The sequence below is a fragment of the Scyliorhinus canicula genome, chromosome 17 (assembly GCF_902713615.1).
Source record: "Scyliorhinus canicula chromosome 17, sScyCan1.1, whole genome shotgun sequence".
NCBI lineage: Eukaryota > Metazoa > Chordata > Chondrichthyes > Carcharhiniformes > Scyliorhinidae > Scyliorhinus > Scyliorhinus canicula.
The window spans coordinates 133174553-133197561 of NC_052162.1; the positions used below are offsets into that span (position 1 = coordinate 133174553).

Here is a 23009-nt window from a genome sequence, read left to right on the forward strand (position 1 = left end):
CTGTCCTGTCACAGTGAAATACAAGAGACAAACAGAATCTCACCCGGAGAGAAAGACAGACAATTTGGGAACTTAGATCCAACACGGAAATGTTAATAAGACCAGAAGACAAGAGTAGCAGCACAGTCATTATCGAGAGACAAAAATACCTGTTGGAGACAGACAGACAACTGAACAACACAAATCACACCAAGCTACCTAGACCCATATACCCGAGACAGGAAGGAGAATTGGAAATGGACTGGAAGAACTCAAATATTCCAGACACATTAACCAAAAACAATAGCTGGAACCAAGGGAGTTGTACCGGCTCCCTAAAATACCCAAACACATAGACAGGACCAGGGAAATACCACCAGACAGACCCATTGGATCAGAGTGACTGAGAAATCCTGCAGATTCATAGAATTTGCAGTGCAAATGGAGGCCATTCGGCCCATCTCGCCTGCACCGGCCCTTGGAAACGGCACCCTACTTAAGTCAATGCCTCCACCCTATCCCCATAACCCAGTAACTCCACCTAACCTTTTTTGGACACGGAGGGGCAATTTAGCATAGCCAATCCACCAAACCTACACAGCTTTGAGCGGTGGGAGAAAACTGGAGCACCCGGAGGGAACCCACGCACACATGCGGGGAATGTGCAAACTGCACATGGTTACCCTGGAATTGAACCCAGGTCGCTGGAGCTGTGAGGAAGCAGTGCTAACCACTGTGGCGGGAGAAACAGATTTGGAAACATTTTGTGGATCCTCAAACCCTTCCCAATCATTGTCAGCTCCCTGGTTTGCAGCTGCGGGGCTTCTCCCTCCCTCCCGGGAACAGGCCCAGGTTAACGGGCACCATCCTGCTTCACACACTGGAGGGTGGTTCACATCACAGGATGGGGGAGGGGGGGATAATAAATAAGAGCTTAAACTTTGCACTCAAATCAATGAGGACTCTGATCTCTGGCAAGGAAGGAAACCCTGGCAGGTGGGTGGGGAGGATTCACAAACACCCGCTGGAGGCCCCAAACCCCCAATAAGACCCATTGATTTTATTGTCAGTTTGCAGACAGGAGCTGGAGAACTGAACCCAGGCAGAGGAGAGGGAGGGAGAAAACTGGGAGTGGAGGAAAGAAATGGTGCAGATGGTGAGATGGGTTTGGATTTCAGCCCAGGGAGGAGGGAGAGTGTGTGGGACGGGGATTTACAGCTTTGGGGGAACGGAGAGGAAAATGGTACAATGAAACTAGAATTGTCGATTCTGAATTTATATGCTACAGTGACAGTGATGATGTTTGTAAATTCCTTTTACAGGATATTAGGAGGATTTACAGATGTGACACCGAAACCAAACATTATCTGACAGTCACTCAAGTCATCAGGACCTGAAAATCCTCAGACTTTGAATGTTGAAGGAGAAACGTTTGTCTCTTCTGTCTGTGAGAAACACTTTTAAACATCAGTGAAACTGGAAAGATATCGAGATCCACACACCACACACCCGAGTGAGAGCGCTCAGTGAATTGACTGCGGAAAGAGCTTCAACCAGTTACATAGCCTGCAGAAATATCACACCATTCACAGCGAGGAGAAACTGTACACGTGTCCTGTATGTGGAGAAGACTTCAACTGATCATCCACCTTGGAGAGACACAAAGACACTGGAACCATGGAGAAACCATGGAAATGTGAGGACTGTGGGAAGGGATTCAGTTATCCTTCCCTCCTGGAAAACCATCGGCGCAGTCACACTGGGGAGAGGCCGTTCACCTGCTCTGTGTGTGGGGAGGGATTCATTCAGTCATCTGGCCTTTGGTCTCACCAGCGGATTCACACTGAGGAAAAGTTATTCACCTGCACCTCCTGTGGAAAGAGGTTCAGGCATTCTTCAGCACTCACTGTACATCAACGCACTCACACTGGGGAGAGGCCGTTCGTCTGCTCCGAGTGTGGGAAGGGATTCACTCAGTCTTTTCACCTGCTGTCTCACCAGCGTGTTCATAGAGGTGAGAGGCCGTTCACCTGCTCTGTGTGTGGGAAGGGATTCACTGGATCATCCCACTTGCTGTCACACCAGCGAGTTCACATTAAGGAGAAACCATTCAGCTGCACTTCCTGTGGAAAGAGTTTCAGACAGGCATCCTCCCTCATTGCACACCAGCGGCTCCATACTGGGGAAAGACCGTTTACTTGCTTCGTGTGTGCAAAGGGATTCACAGTTTTACCCACCCTTCTGAGACACCAGCGAATTCACACTGAAGAGAAACCATTCAGCTGCACCTCCTGTGGAAAGAGTTTCAGGCAGTCATCCAACCTCACTGCTCACCAACGCACTCACACTGCGGAGAGACCATTCACATGCTCCGTGTGTGGGAAGGGATTCAATCGGTCGTCCAACCTCACTGCTCACCAGCGAGTTCACACTGGGGAGAAACCGTTTACCTGCTCAATGTGTGGGAAGGGATTCGCAAAGTCTTTCAACTTGCTGGCACACCAACGCACTCACACTAAGAGGCTATTCAACTGCTGTGTGTGTGGGAAGGGATTCACTCAGTCACGATGCCTCCAGAGACATCAGCAAGTTCATAAATGACTGTAGGGGTTGGATTCTGCTGTTGTTTAGTTTTGATCAGCGGACAATATTTTGTTCCTGCTGATAACAGCTGGAACTTAATCTGCTGAAAATGCCAATTATTGTGGGGGCCACAGTGTCTATTTTTAAAAGTACCATCTGTGATCTTTCTCCTTAATTCAAGAATTCTCAGCAGAAACCTGTTTAGAATAAATTTATGAACTTTTGCTTCAATCTAAATCAATCTTTGGTGTAAACTCTACAATCCAGTGTCTGAAAGGTGCAACTGCAGAGCTCAAAATATATTTTTTCAATGGCTCGTCTTGAGATTTTGGGCAGCACGGTAGCATTGTGGACAGCACAATTGCTTCACAGCTCCAGGGTCCCAGGTTCGATTCCGGCTTGGGTCACTGTCTGTGTGGAGTCTGCACGTCCTCCCCGTGTGTGCGTGGGTTTCCTCCGGGTGCTCCGGTTTCCTCCCACAGTCCAAAGATGTGCAGGTTAGGTTGATTGGCCATGATAAATTGCCCTTCGTGTCCAAAATTGCCCTTAGTGTTGGGTGGGGTTATGGGGATAGGGTGGAGGTGTTGACCTCGGGTAGGGTGCTCTTTCCAAGAGCCGGTGCAGACTCGATGAGCCGAGTGGCCTACCCAAGGTCAACACCTCCACCCTATCCCCATAACCCAGTAACCCCACCCAACACTAAGGGCAATTTTGGACACTATGGGCAATTTATCATGGCAAATCCAACTACCCGGCACATCTTTGGACTGTGGGAGGAAACCGGAGCACCCGGAGGAAACCCACGCACACATGAGGAGGATGTGCAATTCCTGAGCTGCACTGTAAATTCTATGATAATCTATGATTTTCTCGAGAGATGCTCTTTGATTTTTGGGAGTTAATTTTTGGTTTCCAGGATCTCTTTTTCCACTCTCACTGACTCCTTTATTAAGTGATGTAGTCACGTAATCACATTACTGTCTGTATTTGTGTTGAATATTTTTTGAGTTTACTTCTTTTTGTAGATAAGAAAGCACAAATACTAAAGACTGTGTACATATTAAATGTTTTAACTTTGGAATCTATAAATAAGATGTTTTTGTTAATTTATTGAAAAAGGAAACTCCCTTACTCCGTTTCCAAAATGAGAATTCGAACTATTTGACACACGGTAACCGAACAGGTGCTGAGTGTTTATTGGATCAACGGTGGAGGAGGAAAAAACTCACTCAATTCTGATCTTCATTGTGTGGATTTACATTCAAAACCCAGCGATAACCTCACTACACCCACTGAGATCAGCTCAGACCGGGGGTTCTGTATGTTGTCTGTCAGCGTTTAACTGCAAATGACAGCAATGAAGAATGAAACCTGGATCTCAACTTCTAATTTGACAGATGTGATTGGTGAGTAAGTTCACAATACCCGATTACTCCAATTCCTGAGCTGTGCGCCCCACCTCCTGGGATATATACAAATAATGAAATCTTGCTCAGCAGAATGGGGAAAGCTCCACGTGTCTGGATCTCCTTCTGAAGCTCCCATTGCTGTGAAACCCTGTAGTTCTGTCCCAGGGAGACACGGCTCCTCCGCACAGCACTGACTCAGGCAGCACATCAGCCAGCTTCCTTCCTCAAAATGGGTGACAAAGCTGTTCCTCCAATCACAGGTTCTGTCTCTGCAGAAGCAACAACAGTGGGAGAGACAGAATCTGTGATTATAGAACTTCATAGAATTTACAGTGCAGAAGGAGGCCATTCGGCCCATCGAGTCTGCACCGGCTCTTGGAAAGAGCACCCTACCCAAGGTCAACACCTCCACCCTATCCCCATAACCCAGTAACCCCACCCAACACTAAGGGCAATTTTGGACACTATGGGCAATTTATCATGGCCAATCCAACTACCCGGCACATCTTTGGACTGTGGGAGGAAACCGGAGCACCCGGAGGAAACCCACGCACACATGAGGAGGATGTGCAGACTCCGCACAGACAGTGACCCAAGCCGGAATCGAACCTGGGACCCTGGAGCTGTGAAGCGATTGTGCTATCCACAATGCTACCGTGCTGCTGTTGAAGTGCTCTATCTCAAAATGATGCAGAGTTTCAGCCAATGAGGGAGATCCGGGCTCAGCCCCGCCCCTCATTCACTTTGATTGGTTGATGGGCAAACCGCTCCCGCTCAGTCCTCGACACTCTTCCCATTGGTCCGGAGCTGCCGTCAATCATCGCGGTCATTGTGATCTGGCGCATGGGCAATGCAGTTGCTGGATTTTAGTGCGCTGGTGCAGTTGGAGCAAGGGTGACTTTAGTCCTTGTTTTTCCCGGAGAAGCGGAGTCAACGTCAGGCGGTGGGTGGGAGGATTTGGAAACACTTTGTGGGTCCGCAAACCCTTCACCATTATTGTCAGCTCCCTGGTTTGCAGCTGCGGAGCTTCTCCCTCCCTCCCGGAAACAGGCCCAGGTTAACGGGCACCATCCTGTTTCACACACTGGAGGATGGTTCACATCAATGACCAGGAGGAAAAATTATTGATGAATTGATTTTAATCTCACTTTGCACAGAGGGGCTTGAGAACTGAACCCAGCCAGAGGGGAGGGAGGGAGTAAACTGTAAGGAAAAGAATTGTGAAGGTGGTGTGCAGGGTTTGCAGGGCTGACCAACCCTCATGGTGAAAATTAAGGCACAGCCTGCACTGAAAGGCTGGCGTTCTGCCAGACCAGGCCACCAATAACTCTGCCAGAGCTGTTGGAACACAGAAACAGTAAGGAACATGGTTCTGTGCATTGCGAAAGGTCCAATTTACGTGACAGGCAACATCCAAGCAGCATACAGGCTGGGACATAAGAACTAAGAGCAGGAGTAGGCCATCTGGCCCCTTGAGCCTGCTCCGCCATTCAGTGAGATCATGGCTGATCTTTTGTGGACCGGTCCGGCCTTTAGTCCCTTTATTCTTCAAAAAACTATCTATCTTTACCTTAAAAACATTTAATGAAGGAGCCTCAACTGCTTCACTGGGCAAGGAATTCCATAGATTCACAACCCTTTGGGTGAAGAAGTTCCTCCTAAACTCAGTCCTAAATCTACTTCCCCTTATTTGGAGGCTATGTCCTCTAGTTCTGCTTTCACCCGCCAGTGGAAACAACCTGCCCGCATCTACCCTATCCTCTTCATAATTTTAAATGTTTCTATAAGATCCCAAGTCATCCTTCTGAATTCCAACGAGTACAGTCACAGTCTACTCAACCTCTCCTCATAATCCAACCTCTTCAGCTCTGGGATTAACCTAGTGAATCTCCTCTGCACACCCTCCAGTGCCAGTATGTCCTTTCTCAAGTAAGGAGACCAAAACTGAACAGAATACTCCAGGTGTGGCCTCACTAACACCTTACACAATTGCAACATAACCTCCCTAGTCTTAAACTCCATCCCTCTAGCAATGAAGGACAAAATTCCATTTGCCTTCTTAATCACCTGTTGCACCTGTAAACCAACTTTCTGTGACTCATGCACTAGCACACCCAGGTCTCTCTGCACAGCGGCATGCTTTAATATTTTATCGTTTAAATAATAATCCTGTTTGCTGTTATTCCTACCAAAATGGATAACCTCACATTTGTCAACATTGTATTCCATCTGCCAGACCCTAGCCCATTCACTTAACCTATCAAAATCCCTCTGCAGACTTCCAGTATCCTCTGCACTTTTTGCTTTACCACTCATCTTAGTGTCATCTGCAAACTTGGACACATTGCCCTTGGTCCCCAACTCCAAATCATCTATGTAAATTGTGAACAATTGTGGGCCCAACACAATCCCTGAGGGACACCACTAGCTACTGATTGCCAACCAGAGAAACACCCATTAATCCCCACTCTTTGCTTTCTATTAATTAACCAATCCTCTATCCATGCTACTACTTTACCCTTAATGCCATGCATCTTTATCTTATGCAGCAACCTTTTATGTGGCACCTTGTCAAAGGCTTTCTGGAAATCCAGATATACCACATCCATTGGCTCCTCGTTATCTACTGCACTGGTAATGTCCTCAAAAAATTCCACTAATTTAGTTAGGCACAACCTGCCCTTTATGAACCCATGCTGCGTCTGCCCAATGGGACAATTTCTATCCAGATGCCTCGCTATTTCTTCCTTGATGATAGATTCCAGCATCTTCCCTACTACCGAAGCTAAGCTCACTGGCCTATAATTTCCTACTCTCTGCCTACCTCCTTTTTTAAACAGTGGTGTCACGTTTGCTCATTTCCAATCCACCGGGACCACCCCAGAGTCTAGTGAATTTTGGTAAATCATCATTAGTGCATATGCAATTTCCCTAGCCATCTCTTTTAGCACTCTGGGATGAATTCCATCAGGGCCAGGAGACTTGTCTACCTTTAGCTCCATTAGCTTGCCCATCACTACCTCCTTAGTGATAACAATCCTCTCAAGGTCCTCACCTGTCATAGCCTCATTTCTACCAGTCATTGGCACGTTATTTGTGTCTTCCACTGTGAAGACCGACCCAAAAAACCTGTTCAGTTCCTCAGCCATTTCCTCATCTCCCATTATTAAAACTCCCTTCTCATCCTCTAAAGGACCAATATTTACCTTAGCCACTCTTTTTTGTTTTATATATTTGTAAAAACTTTTACTGTCTGTTTTTATATTCTGAGCAAGTTTACTCTCATACTCTATCTTACTCTTCTTTATAGCTTTTTTATTAGCTTTCTGTTGCCCCCTAAAGATTTCCCAGTCCTCTAGTCTCCCACCAATCTTTGCCACTTTATATGCTTTTTCCTTCAATTTGATACTCTCCATTATTTCCTTAGATATCCACGGTCGAAATTTCCCTCTTTTTACCACCCTTCCTTTTTGTTGGTATAAACCTTTGATGAGCACTATGAAAAATCGCTTGGAAGGTTCTCCACTGTTCCTCAACTGTTCCACCATAAAGTCTTTGCTCCCAGTCTACCTTAGCTAGTTCTTCTCTCATCCCATTGTAATCCCCTTTGTTTAAACACAAAACACTAGTATTTGATTTTACTTTCTCACCCTCCATCTGTATTTTAAGTTCCACCACATTGTGATCGCTCCTTCCGAGAGGATCCCTAACTATGAGATCATGAATCAATCCTGTCTCATTACACAGGACAAGATCTAGGACCGCTTGTTCCCTCGTAGGTTCCATTACATACTGTTCTAGGAAACTATCGCGGATACATTCTATAAACTCCTCCTCAAGGTTGCCTTGACCGACCTGGTTTTTTTTTTTATAAATGTTTTTTTATTGAGTTTTCATATTTTATATATGACAAATTACAAGTTATTAGAGAGAGAGAAAAAAAAAAGGAAAACACAAAAATTTAACATGAATATTTACAGGTAAGCATCTTCATAACAATAATTGTGGCCGCCCCCTTTAGCCAGCATACATATTTTACATTCCCCAATATGGCCGAGGCACATGTTTATAGGCATTTATTTATAGTTTGGTTTTGGGCCTTAGCTTGCCATCAAACCCCCATACCGAGCCCGTAGCCCCCCCCCCCCCCTCCCCCAGGCTACCTTCCCCCGATTCCCGCCCATTTTCCCCTGGTTCTTGGCCACCCGACTATTCTTCCTCATGTACGTTGGCCACAAACAGGTCCCGGAACAGTTGCATGAATGGCTCCCACGTTCTGTGGAAGCCGTCGTCCGACCCTCGGATGGCGAATTTGATTTTCTCCATTTGGAGAGATTCCGAGAGGTCGGACAGCCAGTCTGCAGCTCTGGGTGGTGCTGCTGACCGCCAGCCAAACAGGATTCTACGGCGGGCAATCAGGGAGGCAAAGGCAAGGGCGTCCGCCCTCCTCCCCAGGAATAGTTCTGGCTGGTCTGAAACCCCGAAGACCGCCACTATCGGGCATGGCTCCACCCTCACCCCCACCACTTTGGACATAGCCTCGAAGAAGGCTGTCCAGTACTCCACAAGTCTGGGGCAAGACCAGAACATGTGGGCGTGGTTGGCCGGGCCTCTCTGGCACCGCTCACATTTGTCCTCCACCTCCGGGAAGAACCTACTCATACGATTTCTCGTTACGTGGGCTCTATGTACCACTTTTAGTTGCGTCAGGCTGAGCCTTGCGCACGTGGAGGTGGAGTTGACCCTATGCAGTGCTTCGCTCCAGAGTCCCCACCCTATCTCCATCCCCAGGTCGTCCTCCCATTTCCTTCTTGTTGCGTCCAGTACGGTGTCGTCCCTGTCTACCAGTCGGTCATACATGTCACTACAGTTCCCTTTCTCTAGGATACTTGCGTCCAGTAGGTCTTCCAATAGTGTCTGTTGTGGCGGTTGTGGGTACGTCCTTGTCTCCTTTCGTAGGAAGTTTTTGAGCTGCAGGTACCGTAGCTCGTTCCCCCCAGCTAGCTGAAATTTCTCTGTCAGTTCGTCCAGTGTTGCGATCCTGTCGTCCGTGTATAGGTCCCTGACTGTCAGTGTCCCCCCGTCCTGCCTCCACCTTTTGAAGGTGGCGTCGGTCAGTGCTGGTTTGAACCTCTGGTTGTTGCAGATGGGAGCCTTGTCCGACATTTTGTACAGGCCAAATTGCTGCCGCAGTTGGTTCCAGGATTGGAGGGTGGCCGTCACCACTGGGCTGGTGGAGTGTTTTTTGGGTGGGGATGGGAGTGCTGCCGTGGCGAGGGCCCGGAGGGAGGTTCCCATGCAGGAGGCCTCCTCCGCACGCACCCACTCGGCTTCTGGCTCCTGGATCCATCCCCTTACTCGCTCGGCTGTTGCCGCCCAGTGGTAGAATTGTAGATTCGGGAGGGCTAGCCCCCCCCTGGATTTTGTTTTTTGTATGACCTTCTTTGGGATCCTAGCATTTTTACCCCCCCCATACGAACGCCATGATATGTTTGTCCAGCGCTTTGAAAAAGGCCTTGGGGATGTAGATCGGAATGGATCTAAACAGGAAAAGGAACCCGGGCAGTTCGTTCATTTTGATCGTCTGGACTCTCCCCGCGAGGGAGAGCGGGAGTGTGTTCCATCTTTGCAGGTCCTTTTTAACTTCCTCCGTCAGGCTGGTGAGGTTCCATTTGTGGATCCCTTTCCAGTCATGGGCTATTTGGATCCCCAGGTAGCGGAATTTATTTCGGGCTTGTTTGAACGGCAGGCCCTTTAGTGCTGCCCCCCCCCCCCCCCCCCCCCCCTTGCGGGTGTACTGGGAAGATCTCACTTTTGCTCATGTTGAGTTTGTAGCCCGAGAAGGCTCCAAACTCTTTCAGGAGCGCTATGATTCCGTCCATGCTGCTTTGTGGGTCCGAGATATAGAGGAGCAGATCATCCGCATAGAGTGAGACTCTGTGCTCTCTACCTCCCCTTCGGATCCCCCTCCAATTTTTTGCTGCCCTGAGCGCGATTGCTAGCGGTTCGATTGCTAGTGCGAACAGCAGCAGGGACAGTGGGCATCCTTGTCTGGTGCCCCTGTGCAGCTGGAAGTATTGGGAGTTGGTATTGTTGGTCCGTACACTCGCCATGGGAGCGTTGTATAGGAGCTTTACCCAAGTGGTGAACCCTGTTCCAAGCCCGAACCGCTCCAGTACCTCTATGAGGTATTTCCATTCGACTCTGTCGAAGGCCTTTTCTGCGTCCAGGGTGACGATCACCTCTTGTGTTCTCTCCCCGGAGGGGGTCATTATCACGTTCAGCAGGCGCCTGATGTTCGCGGTAAGCTGTCTACCTTTGACGAAGCCCGTCTGGTCCTCTGTGACCACCTCAGGTACACAGTCTTCTAGCCTTTTGGCTAGGATTTTGGCCAGTATTTTGGCGTCTGCGTTCAGCAGAGATATGGGTCTGTATGACCCACATTCCGTTGGGTCTTTGTCTTTCTTAGGTATCAGCGAGATTGAGGCCTGTGCTAACGTGGGTGGCAGTGTGCCCCTAGCTAGCGAGTCTGTGAACATCTCCCGCAGGTGCGGGGCCAGCGCTGTCGCGAATTTTTTGTAGAAGTCCGCCGGGAATCCGTCCGGTCCCGGCGCCTTCCCCGTCTGCATGGAGCTAATGCTCTCCATGATCTCTCCCAGTGCTAGTGGTGCTTCCAGATCCCGTTTTCTGCCCTCTCCCACGACTGGTATGTCCAGTCCATCAAGAAACCGGTTCATCCCAGCCTTCCCCGTTGGGGGCTCTGAGGTGTATAGCTCTTGGTAGAAGGCCTTGAAGGTTTCGTTAATCCTCTCTGGTTCTGTTTCCCACGTGCCTCTGGTACCTCTGATTTGCGCAATTTCCCTGCTGGCTGCCTGCTTTCTCAGCTGGTGTGCCAACAGGCGGCTGGCTTTGTCTCCGTGTTCGTACAGGGCCCCGCGTGCCTGGCGGAGTTGGTGTACTGCTTTCCTGGTGGAGTTGACCGACCTGGTTAAACCAATCGACATGTAGATTAAAATCCCCCATGATAACTGTTGTCCCATTTCTACATGCAGCAGTTATTTCTTTGTTTATTGCCTGCCCCACCATAACGTTACTATTTGGTGGCAGATAGACTACTCCTATCAGTGACTTTTTCACCTTACTATTCCTGATTTCCACCCAAATGGATTCAACCTTATCCTCCATAGCACCGATGTCATCCCTTACTATTGCCCGGATGTCATCCTTAAATAACAGAGCAACACCACCTCCCTTACCATCCACTCTGTCCTCCCGAATAGTTTGATACCCTCGGATATTTAACTCCCAGTCGTGATCATCTTTTAACCATGTTAACCATGTGGACTCAAATACATTCCTATCAAATACGAGACTGTTAGTCACCCTGGGATTTGCATCCAGCCCCAGGAGGCAACAGAGTGCATGGGATTAGGATTTACTGCTTTGCAGGTACAAATGAGGAAAATATGTTTAATGGAAAATAGAATTGGAAATTCAGAATTTCTCTACTCTATTTAAAGTTTTGTAAACTCCTTTTCCAGGGCATTAGAAGGGTGGATTTACGAACAGGAAGCTCAAACTGAACATCAGAGCATTACCTGACAGAGTTTTCACATTCTCTCCGTGTTAGCGTGGGTTTCACCCCCACAACCCAAAGATGTGTAGGGTAGGTGGATTGGCCGCACTAAATTGCCCCTTAATTGGAAAAAAATGAATTGGGTACTCTAAATTTATTTTAAAATTAAAAAGAAAATCCAAAATTATAATACGTTGAGTCTCCAGTACTAATCTCTGTGGCACACCACTCATCACATCCTACCAATCAGAAAAATACCCATTATGTCCACTCTTTGTTTCCCACTGGTTAGCCAATCTTCAGTCCAAGCCAATATATTACCCCTTATATCCTGAGTTTGTATTTTGTACAATAACCTTTGATATGACAACTTATCAAATGCTTTCTGGAAACCTAAAGACAGTACATTCACCCCTTTATCCACAGTTCATGTGACTCCATCAAGTAACTCTGATAAATTGGTTAAGTGTGATTTTCCTTTCACAAAACCATGTTGACCCTGCCTGATTGCCTTGAATTTTTCTAACGGATCGGACATAACATTTAATAATAGCTTCTAACATGTTCCCTATGACTGATGTTAGGCTAACTGGCCGATAGCTTCCAGCTATCTGTCCCCCTCCCTTTGTGAATAAAGGAATTACATTTATTATTTTCCAATTTAATGGAAACCTCCTCGTATCTGGTGAATTTTGGACAATGAAACGAGTGCATCAACTCCCCGTTTAGCTGCTTCTCTCAAGACCTTACGGTGAAGTCCGCCCGGACCTGGAGATTAACCAGCCTGCAGACTCAAAACATTGCTCATTACCACTTCCCTGGTTAGATAATTTTCCTGAGTTCCTCCATCCTTTCCGTTTCCTGATTGATGGATATTTGTGGAATGTTACTTGTTTCCTCCATAGTAAAAACTGATGCAAATACCTGTTCAATTCATTTGCCAAAACCTTACTTTCCATTGTTAATTTCCCAGATGAGCTTTCTGGACAATCAACACTCACTTGAATTATTTACGAACACAAAGATCTATTGAAATTCTATCTGTCTTTATATTTCTAGCCAGCTTTCTCTGGTAATCTAATTTTTACATCCTTATTAATATTTTAATGTTTATATTCTATTGTTTATATTCTGCCCAGTGTTCTGACCTGCTATCTGCCTTTGCGCTGTTACGTGCTTTTAAAAAAATCATTGCGATGTCTTTAAATTTTTTAGTTAAAGACAGATGCTGGGTCCTCTCCTTGGAATTTTCCATTCTCACGAGAATGTATCTATTCTGTGTATACTGAAATATCTCTTTGAATGTCTGCTACTGAATCTCTATTGACCTGACACACAAGCTCATTTGAAAGTTCATTTTAAGCTAGCTCTGCTTTGATTCCCTCATAATTGCTCTTATTGAAGCTTAACTTACTCGTCTTGGACTCAATCTTCTTCCCCTCAAACTGCATGTCAAATTCAATCATATTATGATCACTGTTACCTGGGGATGTCTTCACCATGAGGTTATCAATTAATCCTTGTTGCACAATACCAAGCCTGGTATAACCTGCCCTCTGGTTGGCTCCAAAATGTGCTAATTGTAGAAACTATCGCAAAAACATTCTGTGAACTCCTACCTTCGACCAGCTGATTTTTCCAGTTTATAAGTAGACTAAAATCCCCCTTGATTATCGCTGTACCTTTTCTGACAAACTCCCATTATCTCTTCCTTTACACTCTGTCCTACTGTGTCATTACAATTAGGAGGCCTGCACACCACTCCCAGAAGTAAATTCTTGCCTTTACCATTTTTCATCTCAAACCAAACCACTCCTACATCCTGGTTTCCTGAATTTAGGTCATCCCTGTCTAATGTGCTAACACCATCAATAATTAACAAAGCCGCTCTTCCACCTTTTCCTGGATTTCTGTCCTTCCTAAATGTCACATACACGACAATATTCAGCTCACCACCACCTTTAGAAGGGAAATGAGGGGTAGGCAATAAATGTTGGACTGGCCAGCGACACCCACATGCCATGATCGAATATTAAAAAATTCAGGTCCCAATCTATGTATCTGAATGGCCATCAGATCGTACTTACTTATTTCTATAGGTGCTGTCAATTCATCAGTTTTGATTCAAATGCTATTTATGTTTTGATACAGAGCCGTTAGTTTTGTCCTTTTATTATTTTTGTAGCGTTTATCTGATGTAATTTTAAATGTGTTCTCTCCGTCTCTTCCTGCCACAGTCTGTTTATCATTTCCCATATTCTTACCTTTCTCTCTGGTCTCACTCTTTGCTTTACCACATTGTCCAAAACAAATCAGAAAAGACACAACAATGGAACAATCGGTAACAGGACATCAATCAGTCTCCTCCTATCTGAAAATGAAAATGAAAATCGCTTATTGTCACGAGTAGGCTTCAAATGAAGTTACTGTGAAAAGCCCCTAGTCGCCACATTCCGGCACCTGTTCGGGGAGGCTGGTACGGGAATTGAACCGTGCTGGTGGCCTGCCTTGGTCTGCTTTCAAAGCCAGCGATGTAGCCCTGTGCTAAACCAGCCCCTATCTTAGAGAAATCAAGGACTGGAACACTGCCGTTAACACAAATCTAATTTTATTAATCTATATGTAGCCACCTGGGTTGGCCACTTCCCCAGTTTAAAATGGAGATTCGCAAAGAACGCAGGGAAAAATGGACAGGCTCAGAGAAGCAAGCAGTTTGCAAAGTTTTCCTGCATATTCGACTCGCAGAAAGCAGAAAGCATTGAAACCAGCAATCTGAATATTAATGAGCGATTCCCGGGCACAATGGTAACAATCGAGAACGGTCAAAACAAGTCAGACTCCTCGGCGCCAGCAGGAGTCCAAGACAAAAGAGGCTAACGAGCACCCAAGGACCGCGCAGCGATCAGGGAACAGCCCCAGTATTGGGGGAATTAAAACTGATCGATTGGTACGTGATCCAATCGATTGGAGGCAGGAACGGGGTCCGCCCAAAAGGGCGCGAAGCCCCTGGGGCCTATAAAAGACAGGTCCCAAGTTCAATTCAGTCTCTTAGCCGGCCCTCCCAGCAGAACATCTTAGCAGCTTGGAAGAACTCTTGACCGTGAGAAGGAGAGGCCTAGCTAACAGTTACACTGACAAGTAAGTGTCCAGTCAACGCACGCTACGAGACAGGCGCTCCTGACCCTTACTCTGTACCAGTTGGAAGCCCGCAGCCCCAGGATTGAACAAGAGGCCATTGTTCCCTGACCCAGTGAGTTCTTTTCCAAAGGGTTTTTCCTGTAGTGGTAGAGATAGTCTAGTTTTGTAGTGTTTATGCATGAGTAGCGATTAACTGTGTATATAATAAACGTGTTTTGATTTGAACCTTACTAATTGGTGTACCGAGGTATTGATCAGCACTTGAACTTGAACCTCGTGGTGGTATCATAAAGATACCTGGCGACTCTAGAGCAAGGTAATAAAACAGAGCAAATTGAGCGTAAAGCACACTCACCAGAACGAGCAACATATATCCAGAATATTAAACTTCAGCTGAGTCACAGGAATGATTAACATCAACTGAAACAAACTCCAACTGTCAGAATGAACATGGTTCAGTCCTGGATGTGATTAACAGCAGCAATAACAGAATCCAACCTCTTGTGAACTCGCTGGTGTTTCTGCAGGGTGAATGAACGAGTGAATCCTTTCCCACACACAGAGCAGATGAATAATGTCTCCCTGGTGTGAATGCGCTGGTGTTTCACCCGGAGCGAATGCTGAGTGAATCCCTTCCCACACACGGAGCAGGTGAACGGCCTCTCTCCAGTGTGACTGCGCTGGTGAATCAGCAGATCCATTTTGCCTTTAAAGCTCTTCTCACAGGCGGAACATTTAAAAGGTCTCGTATCAGAGTGAACACGTTGGTGTGAGGCGAGTTGGGCAGACTGAGTGAATCCCTTCCCACACTCAGAGCAGATGAACTGTCTCACCCCAGTGTGAATGCGCTGGTGTCTCAGCAGGGTGGATGACTGAGCGAATCCCTTCCCACACAAACAGCAGGTGAATGGTCTCTCCCCAGTGTGAACCCGCTGATGATCCAGAAGTTTGGATAACTGAGCGAATGTCACCCCACACTCAGGACAGATGAATGGTTTCTCTCCAGTGTGAACTCGCTGGTGTGTCAGAAGGTTGGATAACTGAGCGAATCCCTTCCCACACTCAGTGCACGTGAATGGTTTCTCCCCGCTGTGCATTCGCTGGTGTGTCAAAAGGCTGGATAATTGAGTGAATCTCTTCCCACACTCGGAGCAAGTGAACGGCCTCTCCCCAGTGTGAACACGCTGGTGTGTCAGAAGATTAAATTTGTTTTTAAAGCTCTTCTCACAATCGGAACATTTAAAAGGTCTCATGTCAGAGTGAACAAGTTGGTGTGCAGTCAGATGTGTTAGTCGAGTGAATCCCTTCCCACACTGAGAACAGGTGAATGGTCTCTCCCCAGTGTGAACCCGCTGATGAGTTTCCAGCTCAGAAGGGAAACTGAATCCCTTCCCACATTCCCCACATTTCCATGGTTTCTTAATGGTGCCGGCGTCCTTGTGTCTCTCCATTTCGGACGATCAGTTGAAGCTTCTTCCACACACAGAACATGTGTACAGTTTCTCCTCGCTGTGAATGGTGTGGTGTTTTTCAGGCTGTGTAACTGGTTGAAGCTCTTTCCACAGTCAGTTCACTGGAACACTCTCACTCGGGTGTGTGTGTGTCTTTGTGCTTTTCCAGTCACACTTATGTTTGAAATCTTTTCCCAGACAGACAGAACAAACAAACATTTCTCCTTCCACATTCAAAAGTTGATGACATTCAGACCCTGATCAAAGAGTGACTGGCAGATCTTGATTTGATGATTGATTTGAGTTTCCAGTCTGTCAATCCACTCCTTGTAACCCTGTAAAATCAGTTTACAGGTCAGAAATTCAGAACAGATCATTCTAGTTTCTGGGGAACAATTGTTTCTCTCGTTTCCCAAAGCTGCAAATCCCAGTCCCACACTTTCCCCTTCCCACACACTCACCACAATGGTTTCAAGGTCATTAACACTGAGTGCAGCTTTGAATTCCAGATTATCCCTTGAATTTAAATTCTACCATCTGCATTAGCAAATCCATCAGTGTGAGAGCAGGATAGAAATTGCCCCATTCTCTCCTCCTGCTCCAGGATCAGTAAAGTGAGTTAAAGATCATTTCTCCTGAACAAATCCATTGCTGCATTTCCTTCCTGAAGCCACATTTGTCCACTGGGGCCTGGCACCGGGAGAAAGCGGCAGCTGCCGTTGTGTTGGGTGTTGAGGCGGTGCGGCTAGTTTGTTATTGGGGGTGTTGAGGCCCCCACTGGGTGTTTGTGAAGCCTCCCCTCCCACCCACTGTCCCTAACGCTGCCTCCGCTTATCCGCCTCCTTCCCGCCTGAAGATGAGACAAACAAGCGTCTGTCCCTGGACATGAGCCGCACTGCGCATGTCCCACATCACAATACCCGGGGTGTGATTGACGGCAACTTCAGACCAATAGGACGAAGGGGCGGGACTGGAGGACCGAGAGGGAGACGCTAGTCCTCCAACCAATTGGAGTGAGTGAGGGTGGGTGGGACTTCGACTGAAGCATGCGCAGTGCGGGCAATGGCGATGAAGAGAAGCTTTTATCTCGGATCCACAAAGGGTAAGAGGAATATTGTGGAACGCCGGAGCGATGGATCTGGCTGGTGGGTGGAAAAGTTTTCTAAATATGTTGTACAAGCCCATACCCGGCAAAACCACTTCCTCGTTCTCCCGTTTCACGGAGCGGGGCCGCGAGGGTCCAGTGATCGGTTCGGGATAACGACCGCCATCTTTATTCGGGACAATAGGCAGCAGAGCGCATGTGCGGCCGCCATGTTTGTTGGGGGCAACATTTTCAATGATTGGGAGAAGCTTATTCCACATTGTTCAGAATGGAGACAACCTGGCCAGCAAACTGCATTACCCTTTGTCCTGGGTACCTGACCTCCCATTACACCGGTTTTCACAGGAGGAGGAGGAACAGAGAAGTAAAGAAACGAGCAAATACTGCTCCATGGATCCCACTCAACGGATCTCTGACCCCATGTGCGGCTCTGATTAGTCACACGGAGACCCATGTCAGAAACACACACCCTAAGGGCGGCGCAGTGGTTAGCACTATTGCCTATGGCGCTGAGGATCTGGTATCGATGCTGGCCCCCAGTCATTGTCTGTGTGGAATTTCTACATTTTTCCCTTATCTGCGTGATGTTCACGATAGGTGGATTGGTCACGATAAATTGCCCCTTAACTGGAAAAAATGAATTGGGTACTCCAAATTTATTTTTTTCAAAAGAAAATCTTTTCCTGCAGACAGACCAGACAAATATTTATTCTTCCACATTCACAGGCCAATGATATTCAGGTCCTGATGAATGGAGTGACTGTTCAATCTTGCTGTGAAATTTGTTTGTAAATCCTCCCCTTGTAATATCCTGTAAAAGAAGTTTATAAAAGTCATCACGAGGGGCAGGCGCGGTGGTTCAGTCATTAGCCGAGGATCCGGGTTTGATCCCTGCCCGGGTCACTGTCTGTATGGAGTTTGCACATTCTCCTCATGTCTGTGTGAGACTCAGCCCCACAATCCAAAAAGATGTGCAGGGTAGGTGAATTGACCTCGCTAAAAGTACGGCTCAATTGGGAGAAAGAAAATCGGTTAATGTTAAATTTTTAATTAAAAATAAACAAATGCCATCACTGTCAATGCAGGATAGAAATTCTGATCAGACAATTCTAGTTTCTCTTGAACATTTTTTCCTCTCTTGGTCCCCCAAAGCTGTAAATCCCCGTCCCACACACTCACCCTCCTCCCTGGGCTGAAATCCAAACCCATCTCACCATTTCTTTCCTCCACTCCCAGTTTTCTCCCTCCTTGTCCTCTGCCTGGGTTCAGTTCTCCAGCTCCTGTCTGCAGACTGACAATAAAATCAATGGGTCTTATTGGGGGGTTGGGGCCTCCAGCGGGTGTTTGTGAATCCTCCCCGCCCACCTGCCAGGGTTTCCTTCCTTGCCAAAGATCAGAGTCATTATTGATGATTTGAGCCCAAACTGCAACCACATTAATTGGGGAAAAAATATTTTCATGTAGGTTCGCGGCTCCACAAAATGTTTCCAACTCCTCCCATCCATCTCCTTAACAGGTTGACGCATTTATTTGCCTGACAAAAAGAATGGTCTCTGATTGCACCATGGTTAGCACTGCTGCCTCATGGCGCCGAGGACCCATGTTCGATCCCGGCCCTGGGTCAGTGTCCATGTGGAGTTTGCACATTCTCCCTGTATCTGCGTGGGTCTCAAATCCACAACCCAGAGATGTGTAGGGTAGGTGGAATGGCCACGTTAAATTGCACCTTAATTGGAAAAAAATAATTGGTCACTCGAAATTTATTTCAAAAAAGGCTAGTCTCTTTTCTAATGTTCACAATTAAAGGGGTGAGTTCCCCAGGAGACAGCTGACATTTCAGGGCAATTAATAATGGACAGAGATATGCCTATTGTTGTTACATGGTACAGATTAGATATATTATGTATCGTTCTGTTATAAAGCAAATGTATTATTATTTCTTGCATATTATTACATGTAATATAAGACCGTAGCTACGTTATAGATTTCCAGTCATCTCTTCCCTCAGAGGGTTGTTAGTCTTCGGATTTCTCTTGCACAGGGACAAGTTGTATCTGCGGGTCATTGAAGATATTGAAGCACAAATTTGACGGATATTTTATTGAGAGTGGAGTTTAATGTTATGGGGAACAGGTAGGAAAATAGATGTAAAGCTGAGATGAGGAGGGATCTTTTCACTCGAGGATGTGGTGAAGCTTTGGAATTCTCTATCCCAGAGGAATGTGCAGCCTCAGTCATCAGGTATGTTTAAGACATACTGAAGATATCAAGGGATATGGGGCTGAGGTAGATTGGCCAAGGATCTCATTGAATGGTTGAGCAGACTTGGTGGGCCGAATTGCCTACTCTTGCTCCTATTCTAATCTCTGTGTCCTGGTCAGGAAGCAGGGAGCTGAGCTTGGATCTGTCAATCAACATCAACTAACTGACGGCTTTTGTAAATTGTTTTTAAAGGATATTGGAAGAGGAGGAATTGTAGACAGAAATCTCAAACGTCACACCTTGATATGATAAACTCACTCGATTCCTTCTGATCTGAATATCATAGGGCTCTGAATATCATCGGCGAGAAGGAAAAATCTTTGTCCAATCTGTTGGCTTCTGAAGATTTTTAACGTGAGTGTGACTGGAAAAGCACCGAGATCCACACAGCACACACCCGAGTGAGAGTGTTCCAGCGAACTGACTGAAAAGAGCTTCAACTATGACACAGCCTGAAAAACCATCACACCATTCACAGTGAGGAGAGACAGTGCACATGTTCTGTGTGCAGGCAAGGCTTCAACTGACTGTCCAATCTGGAGAGACACGAGGTGACCCCAAATATGGAGAAACCGTGGAAATGTGGGGACTGTGGGAAGGGATGCAGAGCCCCATCTGAGCTGGAGATTCATCGACGCAGTCACACTGGGGAGAGGCCATTCACCTGCTCTCAGTGTGGGCAGAGATTCCGTGCTTTATCCAACCTGCGGAAACACCAGCGAGTTCACACTGGTGAGAGGCCATTCACCTGTTCACAGTGTGGGAAGGGATTCATTAATTCATCCACCCTGCGGAAACATCAGCGAATTCACACTGGGGAGAGGCCATTCACCTGCTCTCAGTGCGGGAAGGGATTCAGTGATTCATCCAACCTGCGGAAACACCAACGAATTCACAGTGCGGAGAGGCCATTCATCTGCTCTCAGTGTGGGAAGGGATTCACTGATTCATTCACCTTGCAGACACACCAGCGAATTCACAGTGGTGAGCGCCCATTCACCTGTTCTCAGTGTGGGAACGGATTCACTCGGTTATCCAGCCTGCAGAGACATCAGCGAGTTCACACTGGGGAGAGGCCATTTAACTGCGCCCAGTGTGGGCAGAGATTTCGAGCTTCATCCAACCTGCAGTCTCACCAGCTAGTTCACACTGGTGAGAGGCCATTCACCTGTTCACAGTGTGGGAAGGGATTCATTAATTCATACACCCTTCTGAGACATCAGCGAATTCACACTGGGGAGAGGCCATTCACCTGCTCTCAGTGCGGGAAGGGATTCAGTGATTCATCCAACCTGCGGAAACACCAACGAATTCACAGTGCGGAGAGGCCATTCATCTGCTCTCAGTGTGGGAAGGGATTCATTGATTCATTCACCTTGCAGACACACCAGCGAATTCACAGTGGTGAGCGCCCATTCACCTGTTCTCAGTGTGGGAAGGGATTCAGTGATTCATCCACCCTGCGGATCCATCAGCGAGTTCACACTGGGGAGAGGCCATTCACCTGCTCTCAGTGTGGGAACGGATTCACTCGGTTATCCAGCCTGCAGAGACATCAGCGAGTTCACACTGGGGAGAGGCCATTCACCTGCTCTTAGTGTGGGAAGGGATTACATAGAAACATAGAAAATAGGAGCAGGATGAGACATTTGGCCCTTTGTGCCTGCTCTGCCATTCATTATGATCATGGCTTATCATCCAACTCCATAGCCTAATCCCGCTTTCCCCTCGACATCCTTTGATCCCCTAAGTGCTATATCCAACTGCTTCTTGAAAGCATTCAATGTATTGGCCTCAACTATTTCCTGTGGTAACAAATCCCACAGGCTCACCACTCTCTGGTTGAAGAAATTTCTCCTCATCTCTGTCTAAATAGTCTCCCCCGTATCACCAGACTGTGACCTCTGGTTATGTGCACTCTCACCATCGGGAAAATCTTTCCTGCATCTACCCTGTCAAGTCCTGTTAGAATATTATAGGTTTATATGAGATCCCCCTTCATTCTTCTGAACTCCAGCGAATACAATCCTACCTGATTCAATCTTTCATACGTCAGTCCCACCACCCCAGGAATCAGTCTGGTAAACCTTCGCTGCATTCCCTTCAGAGCAAAGAACAATATATCACAGGGACAGGCACTTCGGCCCTCCAAGCCTGCGTCGATCACTTATCCTATCTTGACCAATCGCCTGTATTCTTCTATACCCCGTCTGGTCATGTGCCTATCCAGATCAGTCTTAAAGGTCGCTAACGTACCTGCCTCAACGAACTCACTTGGCAGTGCATTCCAGGCCACCACCACCCTCTGTGTAAAAAAAACTTCCCCCCGCAAATCTCCACTGAGTAAGAACATCCTTCCTCAGATAAGGAGCCCAAAACTGCTCACATTATTCCAGGTATGGCCTCGCCCTGTCCTGTATAATTGCAGCAAGATATCCCGGTTTGGGGGGAGGGGGTGTTGGGTTACGGGTATAGGGTGGATACGTGGGTTTGAGTAGGGTGATCATTGCTCGGCACAACATCGAGGGCCGAAGGGCCTGTTCTGTGCTGTACTGTTCTATGTTCTATCTGTAAATTTGGAGATATTGCAGTTTGTTCCCTCATCTAAATCATTAGGTGGCCCAGTGGTGAGCACTGCACGGAGCTGAGGACCAGGGTTCAATCCTGTCCCGGGTCACTGTCTATGCGGAGACAAGTTCTCACTGTATCTGTGTGTGTCTGACCCCCATAACCCCAAAGATGTGCAGGGTAGGTGAATTGGCCACGCTAAATTGTAAAAAAGGAATTGGGTTTTTTAAAAAATCATTAATATATCTTGTGAATATCTGGGGTCCTAGCAACGATCACTGCGGTACCCCACGTGTCACTGCCTGCCAATTTGAAAAAGACCATTAATTCCTACTCTTTGTTTCCTGTCAGCCAACCAGTTACACCCTTAAAGAATTCCAGTAGATTTGTCAAGCATGATTTTACCTTCGTAAATCCATGCTCACTCTGACCAATCCTGCCACTGTTTTCTACGTTTCCTAGGGAGGCACGGTAGCACTGTGGCTTCACAGCGCCAGGGTCCCAGGTTCGATTCGCGGCTTGGGTCACTGTCTGTGTGGAGTCTGCACCTTCTCCCTGGGTCTGCGTGGGTTTCCTCCGGGTGCTCCGGTTTCCTCCCACAAGTCCCAAAAGACGTGCTGTTAGGTGATTTGGACATTCTGAATTCTCCCTCAGTGTACCCAAACATGTGCAGGAGTGTGGCGACTGGGGGCTTTTCACAGGAACTTCATTGCAGTGTTAATGTAAGTCTACTTGTGACAATAAAGATTATTATTATAAGTGCTTTGCTATAAAATCTTTAATATTGGATTTTCCCCACTGCCAGTTTCAGGCTTACTAGTCTATAATTCCCTGTTTTCTCTCTATCTCCCTTTTTAAACAGTGGAATGACATAAGCCACCCTCCAATCTGCAGGAACTGTTCCAGAGTCTATAGAATCCTGGAAGGTGACCACCAAT

The 23009-nt window shown here is 47.0% G+C and overlaps 1 protein-coding gene and 1 pseudogene across 1 annotated transcript in view; both read left to right on the plus strand.

The window, feature by feature from the left end:
* The window catches only part of LOC119951641 (oocyte zinc finger protein XlCOF6-like), a 29691-nt gene extending 28070 nt beyond the window's left edge, over window positions 1-1621 (plus strand). Inside the window, exon 5 of the mRNA XM_038774820.1 lies at window positions 1302-1621. The gene's annotated coding sequence lies outside the window, so the exon portion shown is untranslated. The remainder of the gene's footprint in view (window positions 1-1301) is intronic.
* The window catches only part of LOC119951642, a 135459-nt pseudogene continuing 113959 nt past the window's right edge, over window positions 1510-23009 (plus strand).